A 19,815-nucleotide genomic window follows, 5' to 3' on the forward strand; every position below is an offset into this window, starting at 1 on the left:
TTGTCTCAAGAAAGCCTTTCATCAAATGCATGAGTCAGAGTATGGAAAAGATAAGAGAGCAGAGATATTATCAAGCTTGCCCAACTTGTTATATGACTCTGGTTTGTTGTTGTTTAGTCACTAAGTCATGTCCAACTTTTTGCAGTCACATGGACTGCAGCATACCAGGCTTCGCTGTCCTACACTATCTCCCAGAGTTAGCTCAAGCTCATGTTCATTGAGTCAGTGATGCCATCCAAACCTCTCATGCTCTGTCACCCCCTTCTCCTCCTGCTCTCAATCTCTCCCAACATCAGGGTCTTTTCCAAATGAGTCAGCTTCTTTGCATCAGGTGGACAAAGTATTGGAGCTTCAGTTTTAGCGTTAGTCCTTCCAATGAATAGTCAGGGTTGATTTCCTTTTTAGTTGGCTGGTTTGATCTCGTTACTGCTCAACAGATTCTCAAGAGTCTTCTGGAGAAGACTCTGATTACTCTGGTTACTGCTAAATTAGTAAACACTTGAATACCTGATCAAATTTGCTCAGAGATTAGCTTTTGTGTGAATATGCCAGTTGGTAGAAAAACTGTCAAGGAGTATACCCATCACTGCAGACTCCAACCATGGAAGTCACTCATGTCTAATTGTTAATTGTCAACAACCACATTGGCTAATGCCAATGAAGGTATCTTCTTCGTGGTCATTTAGAATTTCAAGAAGTTAAATTCCCATAAAAGTAAATATATGATAAAATTACAAATATTTTCCAAGAAAGAAGTAAAACAATGAATCATATGATTTATGCAACATCAAGTGAACTAAGAATTTTCTAAATCAGCTACACTAATAGCTTGTATCCAAGTAGAAATGATCATACAAATGAATTATGTCCCTTAAAATGGGAGAGAGATTTTTTTTTCCTCTGTGTTAATAGACCTACTCTTACAGAAAGCCCAAGAAATTAGGATTGTGTGGATATTCAGAAAAGTTGCAAGGTGATAAAGAGATAGAGGTTCTTGAAATAACTGAATATGTTATGGAGAGAGGAGAAAATAAACTTAGCTAAGGGGAATGTATATAGTTTGGAAATTTTAAAAGAATGACCTAGGATGGTATTAACTTAGCTATGACTAGAAGTGAGAAGTGGAGAGGAACAAGGGAATAGTATGACTTGGGTGATTTGTCTTGATGGGAAAGAAGAGAGGAGGTTGTGGCAGGAAAGTCTTTCTAGGGAATAGGTTTCCACGCTCATCACTAGGGCATGGTTAGCTGGAAGCAAATGTCTGCTTTACAGCAGTGGCACCTGAGTCATTGAGCCGTGGCACGGCGGTGCATGCAGTGGTCCCATCTCCCTTCCAGGGCTTGGATTTGTCAGTCAGAGACTTTTAGTACACCTAGAGTGGAACTTATTCTCTGCTTTCAAAACATCAAGTTTAAACCTGGGGGTCCTAAGTTTTAGGCTTAATACTCATTTAAAATAGGTTCTACTTGTGACCTAATTTGCAATTAAATACAGTCAAATTTCAATAATATTTCTGAGACAGCCACTAAGCAATGCAAAGCAAAACAACACAACACAACTATTGACTTACAACTAATTTATAAACTGATGTTAGTCCTTGTTTCCAAAAATAATATCTGAAGACAGAAATAAGAAGGGACTGACAGCATTTAGAGCAATTAAGTACCTACTATGTCACAGACACAGTCCAAGGGATGGTGTAAATGCTGATTCCTTCATTTAAAATTCTCTAATGAGGAAAGGAGGGTGTCAGAGGATGAAATGGCTGGACAGCATCACTGATGCAATGAACATGAACTTGGGCAAACTCCAGGAGATGATGAGGCACAGGGAGGCCTGGCATGCTACAGTCCATGGGGTCACAAAGAGTTGGACATGACTGGACAACTGAACAACTGCAATGAGGATATTATTTTTTTCTCCAATATAGAAACAAAAATCAGATAAATCACATGGAACATAGAAAGCAACACATAGAGGTGAATGGAAGTTCTTGAATCCAGCACCCGGAGCCTGTGCCATGAAGACTTGCTATTCTTCACTGCATTAAGTTCTGAACTTCATCACCAGACACCCATTACATCCAAAGGAAGAAAGGATCTATCACACTTGACCTCAGAAGGCACGGAAATCAGTCACTTTTTAGCTTTGGCAAGTGAATAGTGAGTGGGGTGGCAGTTGTTGATTGCTCTCTTTGTCATTGTTGTCAAATACCACGGCCAGACTGAAGCTCCATTCTAAAGGACCCATGTGTCCAACTGAAACAGAGGATGACTCTGTCATAAGCAAGGCTGGGAGGAAGTTCTGTGCCTGCCGAATGACCAACAAACAGTGCCAGTCATGGTTGATGTGAAAAGGTCTATGAAACCAGGGAATGTCATGCCAACCCTGGTGCTCACATGCTAATGGAACTCATTAACACACCAGCGGTTCTGGGCTTTCTTTCTTTTCATGAAAGAAAGTGCTAAAATTCAAAACAAATGGCCAAGTGCATTTTATATTTGTATCAGTCTAGTTTATACTTGAGCTTAAACGAAATCTTTCCACATACGCTGATGGAAACCAGTTTTGATTTTCTGTTTGTCTCTGGGTTTGCTTCCTAGAAAAGAGAAAAAAAAAAAAAAGGTTCATTCTCTGCCATCAAGGGTAATGATTTCAGGAAATCAAATCTGAAAGTTAATAATAACAATTTGTTGGTATAAGTATGTATTGAATGTTGCCCATTCTTTCAACAAAGATGTCTTAAGCATCTATTCTTTGCAAATCCCTTAGAGAATACAAATATGAATAAGACATAGAGTGTGCCTTCAAGAATTCCAGTTTTTAGAAAAGAAGATAAAGAAATTCACATAAATAGCTCTAATAGTGGGTAGAAATGATATCTGCATTATAAAAGAAGCCCACATAAAATGCTAGTGTTTGTGGTGTACTTGGAATTTAAAAAGCAGCCTGTGGGCTTTGGGATCTAAAATACCTGTGTAGTCTCTCGCCTTGGTCGTTTATTGTGACATTGGCTAGGTTGGTGTTCAGCTGCTAAGCTGTGTCTGACTCTTTGTGACCCTGCAGACGGCAGCATACCAGGCTTCCCTGTCCTTCACCATCTCCTGGAGTTTGCTAAAACTCATGTCCATTGAATCAGTGATGCCATCCAACCATCTCATCCTCTGCTGCCCCCTTTTCCTCCTGCCCTCAATCTTTCCCAGCATCAGTCTTTCCCAATGAGTTGTCTCTTCCCATCAGGTGGCCAAAGTATTGGAGCTTCAGCTTTAACTTCAGTCCTTCCAGTGAATATTCTGGGTTGATTTCCTGTAGGATGGACTGGTTTGATCTCCTTGAATATAATCATGCTGCATCTCAACCCCCTATTTGTCTTTAATAAACTGGTCTAGCAACACTTACCTCATTGTCTCAGGGTTAAAGGGCATAATGTACGTAAATTGCTTATACAGAACTAGGCAGAGATTGGTATTATCAAAGATAGAGTTTATTTCATGCTGAGACCATTAGGAAGCATTTTACCTGAGTCTTAGAAGCTGGACAGAAAGAATTACATCATCAAAAAAGCTGAGGTGGAAGGACACTTGGCACATTCAGTGAACAAAATGTTGCTCAGCCTTTCAGGAGTATCTTGGTGGCAAGGACTTCCATTTACCCAGCAGTGGAGAGGATCTGAACGGGTTTATTGGTCCAGCTTGGAGTACAGGTATATAGTAATGGCCCTAAGTAAGGGGAAAGATTGGGAAATGGTCCAAAAGTTGAATCACCTGGCCTATTTCCCTCTGCATAGCAACCTGGAACTAGTTCTCTAAGCAGATTTGCTGTCCTGGGCTGCCACTATCTGTCTTTCTTCCTCACAGGACAGAAATCCTTTGTGAAAACCAAATATTTATTTTCATGGAACTGGTATAACCCTAGATGAAGAGGGAATATTTGGGGATCTAGGTCTCAGCTAAAAAGAGGCCAGCCCCTTGCCAGCTCATCTGTCTCAGCTTTAATATTTCAGAGACACCAGACACCAGGGCAGCATTATTTACAGACCATTATCAGTAGCAGCCAGAAGAAATTAGAGAAGGCTTATCAGGCTGAGGTGCTTTGTTTATAACTAGTCATTAAAAAAATCATAATTGCTTAAAAACTTTCTATACCTTTTGCAATTTTTAGATACACCAGTGTTGCTTTGCCATAAACAATATTAATAATACTAAGATGGGTTAAATGGCACATGAATATTTATTATTGTGCAGATATTGTTATATGTTTATAACACAGTTGATTCTCATTCAAAGCAATGGCTTCTATTGGCATGGCATTCATATGCTTGGCTATTCCATGAATTTCTGAATTTCAAATGCTGTTTTCAGTTGTCTTGACAAGTTCACTATTCTTTTGGTGAAGTAACCTGACCTTTCTGTCAGGTAGATATAGTTATTGTGCATCTCTGGGGGTATAGTTGTCAAAACTGATTTGTTGGGTTGTAATGAAGAATTGCCTGGTAATGTGGTTTTCTAAGTTGCAGAAATCAGTCCGAGGTTCTCCGAATGTTTTAACTATGCAGTGCTGGCTTCGCCATTTGCCATGCATTGAACTTAGAGCAAATGGAGTGGACCCACTGGCTGTCTATTTCACCCCATCTCTCTACTTCCCTCTTATAAGCACTTTACTTTTGTTCACATATACACCTCTCATAATTGTCTTCAGAAAAAACTGGCACCATCCCCAGCTCTAGGAATGGTCTTTATTACTTTTAGCATTCTAGTACATGACATTCCTTAGGAACAGATATTGATTCATTAGTTACCATATGACCTGAGTTGTCCCCATCAGCTTGAGGAGAAAACAGACAGACTACACCAGGAAAGAGAAGGGTTGTCTCTCATGCTGAGAAACAAGGAAACGTGTTGCTCAAATTGTCACTGACACATCTTATGTGAACATCAGGTGGTACAGGTAAGGACAGAGCTGACACTGAGAACAGAGAAAACAGGTCCTTGTATGACTCCAGAAGACTTCTGGCCACTGTACTCTCAGTTGCAGGCAGCGATGCATTTCCCTGTTGATCAGGGGTTTCTGATAGTTGTGGCCAAAGCATTTTAGTGGATGGTTAAGTATCCTGGAAACTATGCTCACTCATTTCTAAGCATTCATCTCACAGGCCTTTTGTGAGGATTATTTGGGAATAAGTGCTCAATTAATTTAGCAAGGACTCTTTTGTGTCCCCTTAGTAGGCGACTTAGCAGCAGCAGCAGCAGTAGATAGTATTGTTCTGGGCCCAAATAACAAATCCTTCATCATATTTGTTGATTCACAGCTTATGTGAAACCTGCTCCACTTGCCAACTGCTCACTTGGCTTTGTTTTGAGTTTATGTTTGTTTCTACATTTGCGTCAATAAACGGTGATTTTGAGAGTGGCTTTTAGAAATTAACACTCTTCCTATTCCCAAGTCTCTCTCTTTTGTCCTTTTTCCAATCTTTAAAATGAGATAGAAACTTAGAAAAGAGGTTGATTTGTCCAGAGTCTAGTGAAAGAGCTAGTCAGAAGAGAAGAAGATAGTTTTTACATTTTGTTTCTTATTGTGAGAATATTTTTATTTAGATTCACTATTAGCAGCAGAGTTAAAGCTAGAATCCAGCTCATGCCTCTCCCCTTATTTTTTGGTCCATTTTTATATTCTTGTTTGTTTCCCCACTTTTTGGATTCTTCAAATAAGTCAATGCTGTTGGGATAGCGCTAACAATAAGCTATTGCTTGTTTTATTAATTTGCGGAATGTACAGTTGGTTAGCTTGCATATGTTAATCTGCCATTATAATTCTCTCCGAGTTCATATCGTCTTTCTTGTATTAGCAATTGTTTACTGACCCACATCTGGGGCTGACTCTGGCTGCGCAACTGAAATGATGCTTTTAGTCTTTGCTGGTGTAGGCCACAGGAACCCAGGTGGCGCAGTCGTGGGTAACGTGTTTAATTGCCTTGTTCAGTTATGTGCGTCTCTTAGACCTTTCATTAAGTATGTCCCCTTTGTCACATGCTTATGACAATTGCTATAGGCCAGGAGATTTCAAATTGCCATTACTCTAGGGAACTTTAGAGGTGCTTTGGGGAGTCATAGACTAAAACGAAGAGGAAATCGAAGTTGTGGGATGTAAAACTGGTCTCTGATAGTAGTCACGAGGGGATTGAAGCAAGATAAAGTCTCATTATCATCCATCCTAGGTATAGCATCATTTTAAAAAGACATCTTGGAGGTTGGTTAAAGGTGAGAAGGAGAGGTGTAGGAGGAAAATGAGGGTTCAGAGAAATCTGGCTGCGAGTTCTGACTATAGGGGACAACATCTAACCCTTATAGTTAATCAGTATTAGTCATGTGGCAGACATTGCACTAAACCTTCTAAAAACAGTATTTCATTATGCCCTTATCCCTAGGCATTATCTGTTTCAAAGAGGTAAACCAATTGTTCAAGCCTATATATTATAATTTAGAAATAAAGGAACAAAGGATAGGTCTTCTGCCTGGCTTCAAAGCTCCAACTGTTTCTTTTAAAAGATCATACTGTGTTCTAAATATGAGAGATGGAGTTTGTTGGCTTCTACTTTTTGTAGTGAGAAATTAATGGGAGCAGGGCCTGGAAGATTGCAAATTGGAATATAGATATCAGGCACTATAGGGGTTGACTTAAGTTGAGAAACAGCTTATCTGGAGATTAAATGCACTTTCTCTTTTCATATCAGTCACAGAGACTGGTCAATGTTAACCAGCCAAGTCACTTTGTGGCCTGGCTCTTAAGCGTCACTTCCATGTTGAAGGTTCTCATGACCATTAATTCACAATTAAAAATGGCCCCAGGTCCTGGTCCCTGGCATTGGCCCCATCCTCCTGCCTCTTCTCTGGACTAGTCAGGCTTTGATCTTTAACTTTTCTCCTTCTTGTGGCTCAGCTGGTAAAGTGTCCACCTGCAATGCGGAAGACCTGGGTTCGATCCCTGCATGTATAGTCCATGGGGTCACAAAGAGTCAGACACAACTGAGCGACATTCACTTGCACTGTAATAGAGATTATTTAATAGTGTATAGTGAGGAAAGTAAAGTCGCTGAGTCATGTCTGACTCTTTGCGACCCCTATGAACTGCAACCTCCCAGACTATTCAGTCCATGCGATTTTCCAGGCAAGAGTACTGGAGTGGGTTGCCATTTCCATCTCCAAGTGTATAGTGAGAGACACTAGGATTAGAGGAGTCCTCCCCAAGGAGACTTGAAGGTTAAGAAGACTTTATTAGAAGTGCAACCACACCCTGCAGAAGGAAAGGAGTGTGGCATTTTTTAGAAAGTGACTTTAAAATAGCTGGAGTCTAGAGATGGAGGAGGAAAGATAGTGAAAGTGAAAGTGAAGTTGCCTGGTTGTGTCCGACTCTGCGACCCCATGGACTGTAGCCCACCAGGCTCCTCCATCCATGGGATTTTCCAGACAAAAAAACTGGAGTGGGTTCTTCCTGACCCAGGGATCAAACCTGAGATGGAGGAGGAGATGTACCCAGTTACAGTGGCGAGTTAGGTTGATGTCAGATCATGAAGGGCTGTTGCAGGCTGTGTGAATTTTTATCTTTATTCTTAAGAGTGTTGAAGAGACATGAAAGTATTTTAAGGAAGAAGTTACATTTTTTAAAATATCAGATTTAGAATTTTTTATCATTATAACTAGTCTGGAGAGTAGACTGGAGGAAGGCTAGAGAAACTGTGTGTGTGGGGGGGTCTAGTTAGGCAGCTATTGTTAAAGGAACAAGATGGCTTGGATTAAGTTGGTGGAATGGGGAGAAGAGGAGTGATTCGAGAGAAATAGATTCAACCTGATAATTAATTGGAGGTAAGGCCCAGGGAGAAGGAGATGCCAGTTTTATGTTCCAGTTTTCTGGCTTGAGTAGTTGGATGATGGTGCCAGCTACTGAGCTCAGAATGTAAGGAAAAGGAGCAGATGAAGGACCAAAGCATGATATTCTGTGTTTTGCTCATATTTAACTGTTCCAAGGTTTGAGGCATAGACAGATCTTCTGGGAGGTCATCATTAAACCCACTACAGTTTCCCTAGAGAATTCCTAACTGTCTTTCAACACCCACTCGCAAGTCTTCCTGCAGTGAAGCCTTTGGACCTCATCAGACCACAGGGCCACAGAGTCCTCGCCCGTCTTTGGTGCCAGTGCTGTTCTTGTAGAGTTGTCTGTTACAGCACTTGCCGTATTTGACTGCAATTTTTGTTTTTCTGTCAGTCTCCCTATAGGCTTTGAGCTCCAGGAGAGCAGAACCTCATCTTTTTTTCCCTCCGTGGTCCAACACCAGCCATTGCATATGCTCAGTTAGTACTGATTCGGATGATAAGAGAGGGGGTGGCAGGCATTGTTGTCTAGAAGCTATGCTCTTGGGCAAGAGTTAATCTCTTGTGTAGAAACCTCACTGGGAATGAGTCATATTTATATTGTCTTTTCGTACTCAGTACCTGAATTTGTCATGGTAGTCAGACAATCGGAGGTTTGAAAAGAAGTCTCCCTGGAATCCTCAATGATTAACAAAAAAGTGTTAGTTCATCATCAGTCACTGCATGGCCTGGAGGAAGTCATTCATTATCATCTCAGTTTTTCTATTTAAAAAGTGGAGGGGAAAAAAAAAACAACTTTTTTTTTTTTTTAACTTAGCTCTTTGTATCCTAAGAGCTTTATTAAACAGTCCTGACTACCTACTGCATCACATAGCCACGAAGTGACAAAGCCAGACCTTGAATACAGAGCTATCTAATTCCAGCTGCTAAACTGTACAGATTATTTTCACTCACGGTCTAGCAAGCATGACAATGAAGACATCTAGTGGACGAGACAGTTGAAATGCAGCTCAACAAGAACAAGTAGAGACCACCAGCAGAGTCATAGATTCACATAATACAGAGTATGCTGAAAGAACAATGAGTTTAAAGAAAATAGAAAATCATCAGGAAATGTTCTATCCGGTCAACTCTTGAACTTGACATTTCACGTTTGTGTCTAATAGATTTGCCTGGATTCTATTTTAGAATACCCTGGGAACACTGGGGCTTCTTGCTTTGAAGGGCATTACAATGATTTCTGGTTATTTGTTTCTCACTGTTCAGGTATGATCTGGGCATGTGCATCTGTGGAATTATAGCATCACATCTGATTACAATGCTGTAAGTTTTCAGTCAAGCACACGTGTACAATGAGCTCAATTTGTTTTTATTCAATGAACATTGCTTTTGATTTATATGAGCTCAATTGTCAGACATGACTGAGTGAGCACACACGCACAAGTGAAGGAGCAGGTGATGTGGTAGGGCAGCAAAGGGAGGGGAGTCTATATAGACATATGATTTGACCTGAAATTTGCTTTTCTTTTTGACTTTAGGTGTCTAGTCAGTCTAAATTTCAGGGCATAGTTGATGGCACCATGAGTAATAGGGAAATAATTTCTTAACACCAACACAAGGTTATTAGCAAAGAGGTAGGACAAAATTAAAACAAAGGTGACTGAAAACAACCTTAGACTATGTCTATTTTGGAAAAGTCAAGTTGCTTTGTAAAACCCCTGATGATAAACTTTCAATTTTAGGCTAGAAAACCCTCCTAAAGTGCTTTCCTGATGATTGAGTTGGTAAAGAATTCTCCTGCAATGCAAGAGATCCCAGTTCAATTCCTGGGTCAGAAAGATCTCCTGGAGAAAGATTAGTCTACCCACTCCAGTATTCTTGGGCTTCCCTGATATCTCATCTGGTAAAGAATCCACCTGCAATGCAGGAGATCCCGGTTCAATCCCTGGGTTGGGAAGATACCCTGGAGAAGGGAAATACCCACTCCAGTATTCTGACCTGGAGAATTCCATGGACTGTATAGTCCATGGGGTAGCAAAGAGTTGGAAACAATTCAGTGACTTTCACTTCACTCTCCTAAAAGTGAAACCAATGAAAGTCAATAGAGCCATAGATTTTGAAAGGAAAGAATATTTATTTATTGACTTCTTCAAAAATCATACAAGTATTTTGGAATATGTTCAACCCTTACCAAATGTTGGTGCAACACTCCCTGTCTTTCAGGATTCTCAGGGACTTAAGGGCATGCACAGGATCAGAAGAAATGAATGTATGGTGCAGACTTTTTATACTACACTGTAATTTTCATTTATTTATTTATTCACTCATTTATTCAGCTAGTATATATGGAGCACATATTATGAACCAGAAATGGCTCACATTTATCTGGATAAATTAACATTAAGGCAACAATATATAAAATCATATTATATAAAAATTAATTTTAATATATACTTTTAATGACATAATATACTTTATAATAGTTATATAATATTTACCTATATACTTAACTTCTTATACACAAGTATTGACTTTAAGCTATATTTATAGCTAACACACAGGTGGCATGTACACACATTATCACTAAATGTATTTTTTTTTAATTTTTTTTATTTTTAAATATTACTTTATTAGTTGGAGGTCAATCACTTCACAACATTTCAGTGGGTTTTGTCATACATTGACATGAATCAGCCATAGAGGTACACGTATTCCCCATCCCGATCCCCCCTCCCACCTCCCTCTCCACCCGACTCCTCTGGGTCCTCCCAGTGCACCAGGCCCGAGTACTTGACTCATGCATCCCACCTGGTCTGGTGGTCTGTTTCACCAGAGATAATATACATGCTGTTCTTTCAAAACATCCCACCCTCACGTTCTCCCCCAGAGTTCAAAAGTCTGTTCTGTACTTCTGTGTCTCTTTTTCTGTTTTGCATATAGGGTTATCGCTACCATCTATCTAAATTCCATATATATGTGTAAGTATACTGTAATGTTCTTTATCTTTCTGGCTTACTTCACTCTGTATAATGGGCTCCAGTTTCATCCATCTCATTAGAACTGATTCAAATGAATTCTTTTTAACGGCTGAGTAATATTCCATGGTGTATATGTACCACAGCTTCCTTATCCATTCATCTGCGGATGGGCATCTAGGTTGCTTCCATGTCCTGGCTATTATAAACAGTGCTGCGATGAACATTGGGGTGCACGTGTCTCTTTCAGATCTGGATTCCTCAGTGTGTATGCCCAGAAGTGGTATTGCTGGGTCATATGGCAGTTCTATTTCCAGTTTTTTAAGAAATCTCCACACTGTTTTCCATAGTGGCTGTACTAGTTTGCATTCCCACCAACAGTGTAAGAGGGTTCCCTTTTCTCCACACCCTCTCCAGCATTTATTGCTTATAGACTTTTGGATAGCAGCCATCCTGACTGGCGTGTAACCACTCATTGTGGTTTTGATTTGCATTTCTCTGATAATGAGTGATGTGGAGCATCTTTTCATGTGTTTGTTAGCCATCTGTATGTCTTCTTTGGAGAAATGTCTGTTTAGTTCTTTGGCCCATTTTTTGATTGGGTCATTTATTTTTCTGGAATTGAGCTTCAGGAGTTGCTTGTATATTTTTGAGATTAATTCTTTGTCTGTTTCCTCATTTGCTATTATTTTCTCCCAATCTGAGGGTTGTCTTTTCACCTTACTTATAGTTTCCTTTGTTGTGCAAAAGCTTTTAATTTTCATTAGGTCCCATTTGTTTATTTTTGCTTTTATTTCCAATATTCTGGGAGGTGGGTCATAGAGGACCCTGCTGAGATTTATGTCGGAGAGTGTTTTGCCTATGTTCTCCTCTAGGAGTTTTATAGTTTCTGGTGTTACATTTAGATCTTTAATCCATTTTGAGTTTATTTTTGTGTATGGTGTTAGGAAGTGTTCTAGTTTCATTCTTTTACAAGTGGTTGACCAGTTTTTCCAGCACCACTTGTTAAAGAGATTGTCTTTTTTCCATTGTATATCCTTGCCTCCTTTGTCAAAGATAAGGTGTCCATAGGTTCGTGGATTTATCTCTGGGCTTTCTATTCTGTTCCATTGATCTATATTTCTGTCTTTGTGCCAGTACCATACTGTCTTGATGACTGTGGCTTTGTAGTAGAGTCTGAAGTCAGGCAGGTTGATTCCTCCAGTTCCATTCTTCTTTCTCAAGATTACTTTGGCTATTTGAGGTTTTTTGTATTTCCATACAAATTGTGAAATTATTTGTTCTAGTTCTGTGAAAAATACCGTTGGTAGCTTGATAGGGATTGCATTGAATCTATAGATTGCTTTGGGTAGAATAGCCATTTTGACAATATTGATTCTTCCAATCCATCACTAAATGTATTTTTATTATTATCTCCATCTTATAGAAAAGGGCACTGAGGTTCATGGACGGTAAGTGAATTTCCTGATCAAGCTACTATTGGTGACTAAATTCAATCTTTTCTTTATTATTATTATTATTATTATTATTATTATTTTTAAATATTATTTTATGAGTTGGAGGCCAATCACTTCACAACATTTCAGTGGGTTTTGTCATACATTGACATGAATCAGCCATATAGTTACACGTATTCCCCATCCCGATCCCCCCTCCCACCTCCCTCTCCACCCGACTCCTCAGGGTCCTCCCAGTGCACCAGGCCCGAGCACTTGACTCATGCATCCCACCTGGGCTGGTGGTCTGTTTCACCATAGATAATATACATGCTGTTCTTTTTTTTTTATTAAAGTTTGTCAGTCATATCCTTATCTGAGGTCTATAAGGTTTAACATTGAACCAAACCCTAGAGCTGCCTAATTCTAAAACACATGCCCTTTAGTCAAGAAGTGGCCGTCCAGTCTCCAGGTTTAGTCTGTTCTGTAATTCTCATCCTCTCTCCCTCTTTTATTCTTTTCTTTCTTTTCCTCTTTCCTCTTACTCTAACTTCCTAGGTGGCACAGTGGTAAAGAATTCACCTGTAAATAGAGGAGACACAAGAGACAGGAGTCTGATTCCTGGGTCGGGAAGATCCGCTGGTGGAGGAATGGCAGCCCACTCCAGTATTCTTGCCTGAGAAATCCCATGGACAGAGGAGACTAGCAGTCTACAGTCCACAGGGTCTCAAAGAGTCAGACAGACTGAAGCAACTTAGCATGCACACACACTCCAGCAGGTTTGTTGATGTCCAGAGTCCCCAGAAGTTCCAAGGCAGATTTTATTTCTGTTAATAAAGCAGTCTGGAGTTTGAAATGATGTAAAAGACAACTGGCATCCTGCACAGAGAGTGTAAGAGGATAAAAACATCTGGGAAGTGTCTACAGTAAAAGGGAAAAGCTCGGTTTTGATTTCAAGTTCACTGGGTTTAAGGAGGACAGTAGCTGTCTGTCAAACATCCGTTTCCTGTCATTAGCTGTTGTTTCCCAATGACATAATTCAGTGGCTACCATCAGGCACAAGTTAAATTCCCAGAAAAGAATCAGTCGCTTGAATGACTACACTGTAGTTCAGGGGTTGGCAATTTTTTTTTTTTCCATAAAGGGTGAGACAAAATATTTTGGTCTTTGTAAGCCATGCAGTTTCTCTCAGGCCCTCAGCTCTGCCACTAGAGCTCAGAAGCAGTCACAGAGGATGTGGGAACGTGTCTTATTTCTGCAGAGAAAATCAGAGAAGGCCAACGTGCCAGGAACAGGGCTGTAGGGGGTGGTTTTTGATGGGTAATGCATCTGCAGAAGTAGGCAAGGAATGGATTACAGGAGATTTTAAAGGAGAATTTGGCTAAGAAATGTTAACATTTTCTCCAAAGCAGTGGGAAGCTACCCAAGGTTTTTAAGCAGCTATGTGACATAATTGGGTTTGCATTCTAAAATAGTTATCTGCTTTGCAGCAGGGACAGTAGATTAGACCACAGCAAGGGTAGACTCTGAGGAGTCTTTGGAAGGCCTGTTAGTAGCTTGGTCTAGATAGTGGTAGTGAAGATGGAGAAAAGCAGGTAAGCTCAGGAAAAGGTAGGAAGTTAGATTTGATTGGACTTGGTGATGGATGGGTTGATTGTAGGGGGTGAAGGAGGCCTCAGTGAGGGCAGGGCCAGGCTTCTGACTTGCAAACTAGATGGGGGGTGGTGCCATTCACTGTAAGAGGAGTTTGAAGGTGGCCGTGTTCAAATGTGCTGATCAAGGAAAGTGAAAGGTCTTGCTTTTGCCACATTTGAGATACTAAGTGGGTGTGCTCCTGAGTCAGGTGTAAGTCTAGGATTCAGAGGTACATTCTATGCTAGTGATAGAAATTTGCCAGTCATTGGCATGTAGTTGGTTCGGGAACCGAGATATTGATAGATGGACTCTCTTAGGGAAATAATATAGAGAAGAGGATATACCCATTTGTTCTTCTCTAAATGGGGTACAAGGACCCCAGAGGAATATCCTCTGTGTCCAGAAATGCTCCAGAAACGTCAGCAGGTTTCACTTTGTAGGAACTGCTCAAATTCCGACAGCAGCAATTTCATTTGCATCTTTGGAGCGGGGAATCCTATGGGGCCGAGCACAAAATTTATCAGGCAAGCACAAGAAGGTAACTAAACTATGTGTTTGAAGCTGTTGCCTTAGCGAAAACCTCAGTTCCATTACACTAACCAGTGGCTTGTCCATACAACTTCATTTATATCGATCCCTGCACATTAAGAAGCAAATCTCAAAGGTGAGCAGTCCCCGAGGCTTTCAGCCTACAAAATTTATGCTTCTGAAAGCAAATCTGCATAGACAGTGCATATACACATCACTCAGATCACATCCACCTACTCTGATCCTATCAGACACACCCCAATAACCTGAAAGTCACATGGTTAAAGGATTTCCCTGACAGTCCAGTGGTTAAAACTTCACCATGCAATATAGGGAGTGCGGGTTCCGTTCCACATGCTTCATGGCCAAAACCAAAGCATAAAGCAGAAGCAATATTGTAACAAATTCAATAAAGCCTTTAAAAATGGTCCCCATTAAAATTGAAAAAAATCTTAAAAAAAATAGTTCCATAGTTAAAAAACAAGGAAAACCCCAAACTTTATTTTAGTATTAAGTTAAATTTAAGTGATCCAGTTAGACATGCATTTATATCTTTCAGATTATTTTCCATTATAGGCTTTTACAAGATATTGAATATAGCTCCCTGTGCTATACAGTAGGTCCTTGTTTATTCAGATGCAGCTCCTTAAGAAGTTTGCACCAGTGACAACCACTCCTATGGTCCCAGGCTATGTGAAGGCGCCAGTTGGGGAGGGAAAGAGAAGGCAGGGCTCAGGGTTTGCTCATCATTGATTCCTCCAGGAATTTTTCTTGGCTCTTGAAGGCAAAGCGTTGACAGGGACAATGAACTCATGGCCCTGCTGGCACAATCTAATTAAGTTCATTAACAATGCAGTCTTGCCTTGGGTCACCTCTGGGGCAGGACTTGGGGAGAAGAGGAAATGCCTTCCTGGGCTCAGGGCATTGACTCCCCGTCAGCGTGTAAGGAAGCAGCGTGTAGGGCCTTTCCGGCTGGGACAGGGTTGTGCCCTTGCCTGGAGTCTGTGCTACATGATCTAGACTGTCCTGGTTTGCCCAGGACGGGGCTGGAGGTGGGGGTTCTCTGAGAAAAACAAGGAAGTTCCAGGCAAACTAGGACAAGGTGATCACTAGATACACTAGATGATGCACTAGGCTTCCCTGGTGGTACAGTGGATAAGAAAGCGCCTGCCAATGCAGGGGCCACGGGTTGGTTCCCTGGTCTGGGAAGATTCCATGTGCCGCACTACTGAGCCAGCGCTCTAGAGCTGGGGGGCCACATCTACTGAGCCCATGCCCCTCATCTTCTGAAGCCCACGAGCCCTAGAGCCTGTGCTCTGCAACAAGAGAAGCCACTGCAGTGAGAAGTCTCCTCACCGAAACAAAGAGTAACCCCCGAGAAAGCCTGGCGTGAAGCAACAATGACCCAGTGCAGCCAAATAAATAAAAACTAAAAACAAACCATGCACAGGGTGATCTTTGGTGAACAAGGCCTGTAGTACCCTTGAGTCTGGGATGTCAGTGATGCTTTTCCCTGGTCCTTGAGAACAGGCAACAGCAAACCTTCAGTAAAGGGTCAGCTAATGAATACTTTGGATTTTGTGAACACATGGTCTCTGCTGCAACCTCTCCACTTGACTGTGGGCGTGTGAAAATAGCCACAGACAGTATGTCGAGAAATGAACTTGACTGCATCTCAATAAAATGTTATCTACAAACACGGGCTGGATTTGACCCGGAGGCTGTCCTTCGTCAACCCTTGCTGTTGGAGGTGTTTATTTTTTCTGTACTTCCCTTGATGTCGCATGTACATGCCCTCTCAACACCTTTGTTTAGGAGGAGAGAAACTCAAGTGGTTACAGAGGACTTGAACTTTGGAGTTAGACAGACTTGGCTCAAATCCTTTTTCTACCACCTGATAGCTGAGTGGCCCTGAACAAGTTGCTTCACATCTCTGAGCCCCAGTTTCCTGTCTATATTCCAGAAATAACAAGATTGACATCTGCCTGTCCAGACTGAAGGGAAGAGGATGTAGACCCCACCTCATGATGGGAGAAGTCTCAGAACTTGGGGCCGTCTTTCATCCACAAGGAGTGTGGACCCGGAGAGGTGATGGGGGCGTCCCTGGTGGCCCAAACGGTAAAGAATCTGTTTGCAATGCAGGAGACCCAGGTTCAATCCCTGGGTCAGGAAGATCGCTTGGAGGAGGGCATGGCTACCCACTCCAGTATCCTTGCCTGGAAAATTCCATGGACAGAGGAACCTGAGGGGCTGTAGTACATGGGATCGCAAAGAGTCAGACAAGACTGACAGAGCCACAAACACTCTCTGGAGAGGTAATGACAACACCCAGCAAGCACTCCTCTACACCCAGCTCCACGCCAGTTACTGGAGCCAAAACACTCAATAAAATGACACACAGCTCTTCCTTATGGGCTTCACAGTCTGGTGAAGCATACAAGCAGGGAAACAGGCAATTAAAATAAATAGGGTTAAATTCCAGATAAGGAGGAGGCAGAGAGCAGAGGGGGCGTCAACCCTCCCTTTCAGGGAGGGGAATACGTCACTTTTACCTGGAAGAACTGAGAGGAGCAACCTCTTGGGAGCCGCTGGGGTCGGTTGCTGACACTGGTGGTTTCTCCTGGTAGGTGAACCTGGGTGGGGCTGCTGGCTGCAGGGGTGTGGTTCAGCGTGTGTGTGTGAAAGTGTGTTTGTGTGTCTCCTGGGGAAGTAATTTGTGGGTGTGTAGCTGTCAGATGACAAATGAAGGGCGTCTGTGATGTAGCAAGAGACAGGTTTGTATCTGTGACTTGAAGAAGCACACGTAGGGTTGGAAGGGTCTTGGAGACACCCGGTCCCGTTCCTTAGCCTTGTCGCCTCCTGTTACAGCGTCTAAGCAGAGGCTGGTCTCCGGACTCCTCACCCCAATACACTGTGCAACCAAGGTCGACTGGATTCTGGGTGAACGTGGCCGCTGAATTCAGACAACGCTGTCTGGCCCTGCCTGGTTTGGGGTTGACAGAGGAAGGCAGGGTGACTACTGGGAAGACAGAAATACACATTTTATGGCAAACAACCAGGCACAGTGCCAGACACTGTTCTCAATAAGGGTTAGCTGGATTTGAACCTACATTTTATGTTTCCTTGAAAGCAAATTCAAGACCTACTAATTAAAATTTTCAACTTGCATTAAAATGATGACCTTTAGCTTTCCACGAATAAAACCCTGCTTTAAATCTTTATAGGCTGGGGTGTGATCTCAGGGGAGAGGCTTCTGTGCTTCTAAGATGCACTTACCGTGTTTAAAGTATGAGTTGGTTTATGAACATCTTGGAGGAGTTTCAGAAGGTAGAAAGGACCTTCAACCAGCATCAAGTTTGTTATGTCAAGAAAGGCAAGCAAGATTTTTGCCCTTGGGCATTTAGTTACAGTTCTGTGCACTCAATGCCAAGGTGTGATGCTCAGTGACACCTGGGGTCTCCTCATCCCCCCCTGTGATGTGGCATCTCCACGACCTTCTCAGCCAGTGTCAGTTCCTCTGCCTGGCGTGAGGTCTGATTCAACCCCACGGTGTGGGAATCTCATCTCTCAGACAAGGTGGTGCCAAGTATGCAACCCTTGGTACGTGCCTGGCAGATGTTTGGTTTCTGTTTCCACCCAGCCAATGCCACCCCTGGACTTGTCCTGAAAAAGGTCAAGTCCAAGGGCTGATCAAGCTCCTCTGAGAATGGCTTCATTAAAAAATGCTTCTAATATATCATCAATATGTAAGATGCAAACAAAATATACAGATAAGTAGTAGAAGTTAAAAATCACACTATTCTAAGAAAGAAACTTCTGAGACTTTGAAATGTATTCCTTAGTTGCTTCATGTCATGTGAAGTCTTCCCAGACCATGGATTGAACCCATGTCCCCTGCATTGGCAGGCAGATTCTTCACCACTGAGCCACCAAGGAAGCCCTAGTCAACAGCTTTCTTGAATGGACTTTCTCTCCTTCCCACCTTTACCTGGTATAGTCTGGCTTATACTATAGGATGTTCTCTGTCAAGCTCATCTCAAGACTCCAGCCCCAAGCCATTCTATTCCGTGTGACACTCTAAACTCACCAGAATCCCCCTTCCAAGCTTCCCATGTCTATCCTACTACTTCTCATCTCTTTAGGGCATTTTCTTAGTCTTCTCTGAGTGTACATTATCCCTGGATGGTTTTCTCTTCCCATTGTTGTGGAGATAGCTCCTGAATCCACATTTCCAATGAGGAATTTCCTCTCTAACTCCAGGTTCCAAAGTTAACCTGCTCCTCTGACATCTCCGGTTGTCTCTGGGATGCTTGAAACCTTTTCCAATGACTTTCAGGTTCTTCAGCAGCACTGGGTACTCTGTCAGGCCTTAACTTTTGGAGTCAAACAGATGATGGACTCAAATCATGACTCGGCCACTTAAGAGGTATGTGTGGTCGGGAAGGTTACTGCACTTCTCTGAGTCTCAGCTTTTCCTCTGTAAAAATGAGGATAATATCCTTAGTTCATAAAAATGTGAGGATGTAGAAGATGTTAAAAAAAAAAAAAGGAGCTATTATTATGGGTAGAAATTTGAAAATAATGTTATCTTTTCTGATTATAACACATGTTAATTTTAGAACATTTGGAAATTTCTAGAAAGTACTTGTCATTCAAGAGTAAGTACAGCTGACATGCGGACGTATTTCTGTTTGTCTTTTATTTATGTATTTTGTGCTTGTGTAGCTGAGGGACACTGGGGGCCATAGTGTAGAATGGTCTCCATGCATTCTAAGTGTGAAAGGGCTCAAAAATACTAACTCTCCGTGTTAAATACTGTCAAAGAGGAAGTATGAAGTTTAAGAGAACAAACAAGTATAAATAACCATCTCCTGGCATTTGGAGGGAGGTGACAGTAGCGGTTCTGTTAAAGACTTTCTGGAGAAAAATAATATTTAAGCTGCGGCATGATGGCTAAGTAGTTACTGGACAGGCTTGGGAGTGAGCATGTGGGGAGAGCTCCAGGAAGAGGGAAGAACATTCTTTAGGTTGCAGCTTGAGTGCCTCCAAAGCTCTAGTCCCAGGAGACACAGGACCATAAAAGAGCCCTGTACTCAAACACGTTGGGAAAATGCAGTATATTCCAGTTCTTGGGACAGATTTATGGTTTTCATGGATACACTAAGGTTTGAGAAATTTTGCCCTGTACATACCTTTCAACAGTTTTACCCTAAACCTGTTTGAACATGGGAAAGCTTAATATTCTGGGGAGCATATTTAGGGAAAGTTTTTTTCAACAAACAGATGACTGCTTTCAGTTGTCACCATATCCTCGGTGATTTTGAAGGCAAGTGGAGAAGCCATGCTTGTTTCCTTTCAGTTTTCTGAAAAACATAA

The 19,815-nt window shown here is 41.7% G+C and overlaps 1 protein-coding gene across 2 annotated transcripts in view; it reads right to left on the reverse strand.

Annotated features, from left to right (window-relative positions):
* The window catches only part of LOC136171110 (GPI ethanolamine phosphate transferase 1-like), a 33,712-nt gene extending 16,378 nt beyond the window's left edge, over window positions 1-17,334 (reverse strand). Inside the window, exon 1 of one of the 2 annotated variants that reach the window (XM_065939807.1) lies at window positions 16,992-17,334. The gene's annotated coding sequence lies outside the window, so the exon portion shown is untranslated. The remainder of the gene's footprint in view (window positions 1-16,991) is intronic. The other variant, XM_065939808.1, reaches the window with a different exon arrangement.
* Between the last annotated feature and the right edge of the window lie 2,481 nt (window positions 17,335-19,815).

The sequence above is a fragment of the Muntiacus reevesi genome, chromosome 6, assembly GCF_963930625.1.
Source record: "Muntiacus reevesi chromosome 6, mMunRee1.1, whole genome shotgun sequence".
In the NCBI taxonomy this organism is placed as follows: domain Eukaryota; kingdom Metazoa; phylum Chordata; class Mammalia; order Artiodactyla; family Cervidae; genus Muntiacus; species Muntiacus reevesi.